The sequence below is a fragment of the Balaenoptera physalus genome (assembly GCF_965194825.1).
Source record: "Balaenoptera physalus genome assembly, chromosome: 8".
Lineage (NCBI taxonomy): Eukaryota > Metazoa > Chordata > Mammalia > Artiodactyla > Balaenopteridae > Balaenoptera > Balaenoptera physalus.
In genome coordinates, this window is record NC_138887.1 from 3,591,401 (window position 1) to 3,600,299 (window position 8,899).

Genomic DNA, 8,899 nt, shown 5'->3' on the forward strand with positions numbered 1-8,899 from the left:
AGCTTCCAGCGTCTCTTTTCTGCCCTGCTAGCAAACAATCATTGAAATTTTAGCTGATTTCTTTTCACCCATATGTACGTCAGCCACTCCTTACTTCTGTGCTTTGGCTAAGGTTTCCTGTAACCTCAGCTCTTAGGTAGCTTCAGAGTATGTTACAGTTTTGTAGGTTATCCAGCCTTCTTTTTTTGCTAGTATTGTGGTGACTCTTTCCCAGCTCCCTAGGCAGAAGAATAAGATGCTAAATTTTAGAATCTAGGTTGAGTTAATCATGGTAGCTCCACCATGATTAAAAAAAATGTGTTCAATAATTTCTCTGAGACTTACTTATTCCAACAGTGTAATGAAGGTGATGGTGTGTTATATTTTTTCATCTGCATGTCAAATTTTTGAAAACTTATAGAAATGTCTAAAGTATGTTACGAGGCTAAAAAACTGAGAGAAACTCATGGTAAAGGATAATAAAATGGGGAATATCATAAGGTCTTAAATAACTGTTCTAGACAGAAGAGCAAATCAAATACATCCTCACGAGAACAAACCATTTTTTGAGGAAAGGAGCACAGAGATTTGAAGGGAAGTTATTCCCTTGAGTCCTCCTAAAAGAGACAAACTGTGATGTAGTAGACAACACCCAAAACAGCATCCCCAGCATAAATACACATTTTATGTGGATGCATGATTCTTGTGTGTGCCTCTGTGGAAGTCGAGGGCATAATGCCAAACCCACAATCAGTAAAAGTAGCACCTCAAGGAACCAAAAACTCTCACAAAAACAAACAACCCCTCCAAAAAAAATATCATGTAGTTATTTCTCTGTTTTGATTTTTGAATAAGATAAAGAATATAGACAGGAATGAAGGTAGAAAGGACTCTATGTTTGCTCAAGCAATTCTCTGGGATACAAGTTTCAAACTGAGACAGTAGTTACTTTCAAGAAGTAGTATATATTCCATATACAGATATATCATATATATCAAGAAGCAAGACCATCATGCAGAGTGTTCTAGCATGGAAATCGAAAACACTATACATTTTCATAGGCTTTTGTGAAATAAAACATTCTAAAGAGTTCTGAAGCCTGAATATGCAGTCATCTCAATTTTGCATTATTAGAGAATGGTGATGAAACATATATGAACAGTCATGTCTCTCCTATGACTGAGGAGGATGAGGACTGAAGGCATGAAGGAATAATAGTGTAAACTGCACAGGGGTGTTGTGAAAACCACAGGCCATAGTGTATTTAGAGATTCTTATTAACTCTTCAAATTTATATATTTTAAATGGTCTTCCAATATGATAGACACTATGTATTAGATTGTTCTTCATAGGTTCAATAATCTAACTCTTTATTTCCCTTCTCTGTCACTGTAATGGAACTGGAAGCCTCAATGACAGGACAAAGGAACCAAATACATGCCTGATAGAACGTACTTCCCTATATAAGGGAGGAAAACAGAGATTTACCTGCTGTACAAAAACTCGAATGAACCCTTCAGTGGAAGTAAAGTGGCCGGGAAATCTAACATAATTGAAATGTTGTATTTTTCTGATGCTAAATGAAGTTATGATTAGCAAAGATAAAATAATTAAATTATCAGTTCATACTAGTTGATAATTTTTGTTTTGAAGTCTTTATTGTTGATGAAAAATTACAACCTCATATGTTATCTTGGGTGATGTTTGGTAAGATATAATGTCTTTGTGCTTAAGGCATAGATGGTAATCACCTCAGTGACTGATCTAATGTCTTTCTGTTGGAAGGGAAAAGCACCATAGAGGAATGAAATTAAAATCATGTTCAATAAGGAACATTTCCATTTTCTTATTATTCCTCTTCTCTGAGTGAATTGTTAGGTAATTAAGTTCCTAGCATGGACCTAATAACAAAAACATTATTCTTTAAAGTATCAAAGCTCACTTCACATACTACAATCTATTCTACTTTTGCTTAGAGGAAAACTGGTTTTTGATACCATTCAGTCATGTATTTGATGAAGAAAAAGTTCATCTGGAAGAAAGAAGTAGAAATTTGTGTATTTCTGATATTGCATACACATTTGAAATGGAAGCTCTCTATAATTTCAGAAAAGGTGAGTGTCCAATGGCAACAAATCAGTATCTCACATGAAATAGTGTTGGTATATAAGTGTAAGAGATATCCATTTCTATCAGGCAGTGCTCTGACAAAAGATTTCATCCAGCTGACAGCAGTCTAGAAATTCAGTTCCTGTATTTTCCTGTACTAACTGTGCATCAAAGACTACAGATAGGCTTGGAAAATTCTCCCACCATTTGGCACATTATTGCAATCCCTGTAAAATAGGAAAATCAATCATAGCTGACCTCACTGTAGCAGTTGTGGAGAGTAATAACTGAAGTGCAGAAGAAATCCCTATTATTGACTGTGCTGATAATATTAATAGAATATCACCACATTTTTACAAAATGTGGGTTATAACAATTCTCATGACTCAGAGCAAAAAAAAAAAAAAAAAAAAGAAATGTATTTTCTCACCAGGAGGAAACAGAAAGGTATGCTATGGTGGTTTTGAGGTTTGTGGACAAGCTGACAAGGAGAACCCTGGTATGAACACTGGGATGTGAGGTTAGGGACCCACATTTAAGGCCAATATGTCTGCATACAATTATGTTTTTCATTGCTTTCTGCTCCTTTCCATCTTGTGAACTCTCCCTCTCAATTTATCTTTCCTCCACGACAGAAACACCCTTCAATGTTTCCTGTAGGACAGTTCTGTGGGTCACAGATTGCCTCCCATTTTGTTGTCTGAAATTTTCTTCTTCCATCCTTATTAGGGAAATATATTTGAGATAAGTTTGAATTTTAGATTGGCAAGTTTTTTGTTTTTTGTTTTCCTACTACCATTATCTTATTTATTTATTTATTTAATGGGGATGTCAGTTTTCTTTCTATCCCTTTGAAGATCGTTAGTTTGTGTTCTCTCTCTCTCATCTGTACTTTCCACCAGTTGTGCTTGGGGCTGCTGGGTTGGCCTTCTGGAAACTGTAATTCAATACTTTCCATTAGATTCAGAAAGTTCTCAGCCACTGATTTTTCAAATCTTGCAACTGCCCTAATTTTGCAGCTCTCTTCTTTTGGGACTGTAAGTCCATATATTTTGTTCCTTCTGCCTAGAACTTCTACACTTCTTACCACCCACAATGTTTTTAATATAGTTACTTAAGATTTTATTTCTATATTTTCATTTTAGGTCATTGGAGAATTTTCTTCCAAATTTCTCTATATTGTTTTTAATTTTCTTATTGTGGCAAGCACAGTTTATCTTTCTCCTATTATTTCTTTTGTGGGTACTGCCTGTTGCTGTCTGGTGTCATTTTCCTGCCCTTCCGTTCTCCCAGGATATGTTTGAACAAATAGTCATTTTTAACCATTTATTATCAACAAGGATTTTACTGCTTTCCATGTGTCTGCTTTTACTTTTATTTATTGTATTATTTTATAATATTAGGTCATTCAACAGTGACAAAGTATTTTGTCACTATTAACTTCATCTTTTCATATAAGTTCTACCTTTAATTATATACAATATTCACCAAAGATTGTATGTGGAAAATTCTCTTAACAGTCTGTTGGTTTTCTGAAAACCATTCTCTAATTGATTCATTAAGGACACATAAAATAAAAATTCCCTAAGTTCTCATATATTCATAACTCTGTTTTCTTTATACTTGAAAGTCAATATCATTGGATATTAAATTCTTGGTTTACATCATTCTTTCTTTGAATATCTTAAACATGGAAATCTATTGCCTCCAGATAATAAAGTACTATTACAAAAAGTCCGATAGATATGGATTACTTTCAGTTATAAGAAATTTTACCTTTTTGCCCATATGCAAAGGTGATTTTTAAAATTTAAGTTTCAATAGTTTTATTAGACATGTCTTGATTTTATCTGCTTTGGATTGATTTTACCAATACAGAATATATACTTTTATTTTTGTAGTATTCTATACATCTTGATTTTGGATTTTTATCTATGATTAGACTGAAATTCCTTTATAGGGAATGAGGTAAGCCTGGCTAACTTTACCAGCCTCACTGCTGGAGGACTCATTTTTCTTTTTTTTCCAACTTTATTGAGAAATAATTGACAAATATACTTGTGTATATTTAAAGTGTACAACTTGATGATTTTGTATCCGTATACATTATAGAATGATTACCAAGAAAAAGTTAATTAACATATCCATCACTTCACATAGTTAGCTTTGAGTATGGGTGGGTTGTGAGAATGCTTAGCATCTACTCTCAACTTTCAAGTATACAATACCGTATTATTTACTGTAATCACTGTGCTGTACATTAGATCCTGAGAACTTATTACTCATAACTAAAAGTTTTTACCCTTTGACCTACCTCACCTCATTTCTTTATCCCCACTCCCTGACAAACACCATTCTATTCTGTTTCCATGAAATTAGCATTTTAAAATTATTTTAATTTTTTAATTTTTTGTCCATGCTGCGTGGCATGTGAGATCTTAGATCCCAACCAGGATCGAACCCACGCCCCGTGCAGTGAAAGTGCAGAGTCTTAACCACTGGACTGCCAGGGAAGTCCCCAAAATTAGCTTTTTTTTTTTTTAGATTTCACATATAAGTGATATATGATATTTGTGTTTCTCTCTCTGACTTATCTCATTTAGCATAATGCCCTCAAGGTTTATCCATGTTGTTGCAAATGGCAGAATTTCCTTATTTTGAATGGCTGAATAATATTCCATTGTATATGTTTACTATATTTTCTTTATTTATTCATCCATTAAAGACATTTAAGTTGTTTCTATACCTTGGCTGCAATGAACATGGGAGTGCAGATATCTCTTTGAGATAATTGATTTCATTTTCTTTTTTTGGATATATACACAGGAGTGAGATTTCTTTCATGACCTTAAAGTATTCAAGAAAATGATCTCTCAGTAAGAACATGTCTTCAATACTTTCAGAGATATGTCTCTTCATATTCCCCACCACCAATAACCAAATCTCTCTCCTTCAATCCCAGAGTTATTGGTCCGAAGAATTTCTATTCTCTGGTGAACAATTTCTTCTCAGTGTAAAACTTTACATTTCTCTGAATAATTTCTGAGATTCTGAAGGCCCAGTTTGCCTTATCCTACTCATTCTTTGCTTCCATCCCCTGCTAGACATAGTCATAAAGAAAACTTCAAGGTTTAACTCAGTTTCAACTGTTATCACAGATCTATCTATTGCATACTCATTTAAAGTGTGGGACTTTTTTTGAAGGTAAAGAGAACTTTGTAGTTATGCTTGATGGATTGGCCTCTTCATCTATTAATCTGATATCTTTAGAATAATATTATTACTTAGTTTCATTGAAGATATTATCTGGATTTTTTTTCTTTTTTGCTATCCTACTTCATTTATCAGTTTGGGGGAAAGATTGGATAGATCAAGTCTTGTTTCAACATCATCATATTCCCTCTAAAACTGAGCACCATGATTAGTACCTGTGCATGATAATGTCAATATTGAGTAGTTCTATTGGTCTGTTTATATTTTCTATTGCTTATATTGGTTATATTATTAATGCTATCTTGTCTCCAGATGTGTTTGGTTATTTTTGGTTGTATACTGGGCATTGTCTTTACAAAACTGTTTATAGAAATAGTATGAGGTCTAGGATTTTTTTTTTTCTTTTTAGTTCCTGTTACACAACACAGTGATTCTATATTTCTATACATTTCAAAGTGATCACCACAACAACTGAGTCATGATGGATTACCATATATTTCTCACACTGTATATTTCATTTCCATGATTCATTTATTTTGCAATTGCAAGCTTGTACCTCTTTATATCCCTCACCTATTTATCTCCTCTCCTCACTCCCCACCACTCTGGCAACCACCTGTTTCTCCTCTGTATTTATGTGTTTTGTCATGTTTGTTCATTTGTTTTGTTTTTTAGATTCCACATATAAGTGAAATCATACAGCATTTGTCTTTCTCTGTATGACCTATTTGATTTAGCATAATATCCTCTAGGTTTATCCATGTTGTCACAAATGGCAAGATTTCATTTTTTTAATGGGTGAGTAATATTCCATTATATATGTATACCATATATTTATATATATACATGTATATATATACACGATATTTTCTTTATCCATTCTTCTATCAGTGAACACTCAGGTTGCTTCCATATTTTGGCTACTGTAAATCATGTTGCTATGAACATAGGGGTGTATATATCATTTCTAATTTGAACTTTTGTTTTCTTTGGGAAAATCCTAAGGGGTGGAATTGCTGGATTATATGGTAGTCTTATTTTTAACTTTTTGATATTCTCCATAGTGTTTTCCATAGTGGCTGCACCAATTTACATTCCCACCAAAAGTACACGAGTTTTCCCTTTTTTCCACATCCTGGCTGACACTTGTTATTTGTTGTCCTCTTTACAATGGCTATTGTACCGTATGTGAGGTGGAATCTCTTTGTGGTTTTGATTTGCATTTCCATGCTGATTAGTGATGTTGAGCATTTTTCATGTGCCAGTTAACCATCTGTATGTCTTCCTTATAAAAATGTCTATTCAGATACTTTGTCTACTTTTTAATTAGGTTATTTGATTTGGGGGATTATATGAGCAATTTCTATATTTTTGTATATTAACCCCTTATCAGATATACTGTTTGCAAATATCTTCTCTCAAAGTAGGTGGTCTTTTGTTTTGCTGATAGTTTCCATCATTTTAAGAAAACGTTTAGTTTAATCTGGTCCCTTTTGTTTATTTTTGCTTTTGTTTCCCTTACCTGAGGAGACATATCCAATAAAATATTACTAAGACCAATGTCAAAGAGTGTATTGCCTGTGTTTTCTTATAGGTATTGTGTGGCTTAAGGTCTTACTTTGAGTCTTTAATCTATTTTGAATTTATTTTTGTGCATGGTGTGAGTGAGTAGTCCAGTTTGATTCTTTTGCATGTAGCTGTCCAGTTTTCTCAACACCACTTATTGAAGAGATTGTCTTTTCCCTATTGTATATTCTTGTCTCCTTTGTCCTAAATTGATTGCCCATTAAATGGGGGTTCATTTCTGGGCTCTTTATTCTGTTTCATTGGTCTGTGTGCCTGTTTGTGTGTCAGTGCCATACTGTTTTGATTGTTTTGTAGCTTTGTGGTATAGTTTGAAATCAGGGAGTATGATACTTCCAGCTTTGTTTTTCTTTCTCATAATTGATTTGACTACTTAGGAACTTTTGTGTTTCCATACAAATTTTAGAATTGTATATTCTAGTTCTGTGAAAAATACCATTGACATTTTGACAGGGATTGCTTTGAATTTGTAGATTGCCTTGGGTAGTATAGTCATTTAAACAATATTAATTCTTTTAATCCAAGAACACACTGTGTCTTTCCATTTGTTTATGTTTTCTTCAATTTTTTTCAACAGTATCTTATAGTTTTTTGAGTACAGGTCTTGTACCTCCTTGGTTAGACTTATTCCTAAGCACTCTATTCTTGTAAATGGGATTGTCTTCTTAATTTCTCTTTCTGTTAATTTGTTGTTAGTGTATAGAGATGCAACAGATTTCTGTTTATTAGTTTGGTATCCTGAACCTTTACCAAATCCATTGATGAGCTCTAATAGTTTTTTGTAGTTTCTTTAATATTTTCTATGTATGTATCATGTCATCTGCTAACAGTGACAGTTTTACTTCTTCTTTCCAACTTGTATTCTTTTTATTTATTTTTCTTATTTGATTAGTGTAGCTTATACTTTCAATATTAAGTTGAGTAAAAGTGTTGAGATGGACATCCTTGTCTTGCTTCTGATCTCAGAGGAAATGCCTTCAGCTTTTCACCATTGAGTATAAAGTTAGCTGTGGGGTTATCATATATGACCTTTACTCTGTTGAGAAATGTTCCTCTATACCCATCTTGTTGAGAGTTTTTATCATAAATTATTGTTGAATTTTGTCAAAGGTTTTTTCCGCATCGAATGAGATGAACATATGATTTTTGTTTTTCAATTTATTAATGTTATGACATTGATTGATTTGTGGATATTGAACCATCCTTGCATCCCTGGGATAAACCTCACTTGATCATAGGTGTATGGTCCTTTTACTGTATTGTTGAGTTTGGTTTACTATCATTTTGTTGAAGATTTTTGCATCTATGTTCATCAGTGATATTGGCCTATAATTTTCTTTTTTTGTGATATCTTTGTCTGGTTTTGGTGACAGGGTGATGCTGCCCTTAGAGAATGAGTTTGGAAACCTTCCTTTCTCTGCAAATATTTGGAATAGTTTCAGAAGGATAGGTGTTACTTATTCTCTAAATGTTTGGAATAATTCCTCAGTAAAGTCCTCCAGTCCTGAACTTTTGTTTGCAGGGACTTTTTTTTAATTATTATTACAAATTCTATTTTATTTTGAGCGATTGGTCCATTCAAATTATCTGTTTCTTCTTGACTCAATTTTGGTAGGCTGTATGTTTCTAGAAAATTTTCCAATATGTTGGACAACCTAGAAGAAAGTGGGATGTTAAAGTCCCATACTATTATCATGTTACTGTCAATATCTCTCTTTATCTCTGTTAATATTTGCTTTATGTATTTAGGTGCTCTTATGTTAGGCGCATATACATTTATGACTTTTATATCTTCTTTTTGATTGATTCTTTGATCATTATACAATGTCCTTCTTTTTCTCTTGTTACAGTCTTTGTAGACTGTGTAGGCATTGTCTTTTCAAAATTATTTATAGAAATTATGAGGCCTAGGATATTATTATTTTCTTAAAGAGAGAGTATTGTGTATTCCTGGTACATTGTTACTAGCAATCTTAGGCCAACTCAATTAATTTTATTTTGGGGATCAAAATAA